Source organism: Bison bison, unplaced genomic scaffold (genome assembly GCF_000754665.1).
Source record: "Bison bison bison isolate TAMUID 2011002044 unplaced genomic scaffold, Bison_UMD1.0 scf7180017864043, whole genome shotgun sequence".
Lineage (NCBI taxonomy): Eukaryota > Metazoa > Chordata > Mammalia > Artiodactyla > Bovidae > Bison > Bison bison.
Genome location: NW_011494615.1, coordinates 1,633,193 through 1,633,625, shown reverse-complemented (window position 1 = coordinate 1,633,625; position 433 = coordinate 1,633,193).

The following is a 433-nucleotide window of genomic DNA, read 5'->3' as shown; positions in this document are numbered from 1 at the left end:
GAGTGGCCATCATGGTCAACAAGAGAGTCCGAAATGCAGTACTTGGATGCAATCTCAAAAACGACAGAATGATCTCTGTTCGTTTCCAAGGCAAACCATTCAGTATCACAGTAATCCAAGTCTATGCCTCAACCAGTAACACTGAAGAAGCTGAAGTTGAACGGTTCTATGAAGACCTACAAGACCTTTTAGAACTAACACCCCAAAAAGATGTCCTTTTCATTATAGGGGACTGGAATGCAAAAGTAGAAAGTCAAGAAACACCTGGAGTAACAGGCAAATTTGGCCTTGGAATACAGAATGAAGCAGGGCAAAGATGAAACGAATTTTGCCAAGAAAATGCACTGGTCATAACAAACACCCTCTTCCAACAACACAAGAGAAGACTCTATACATGGACATCACCAGATGGTCAACACTGAAATCAGATTGA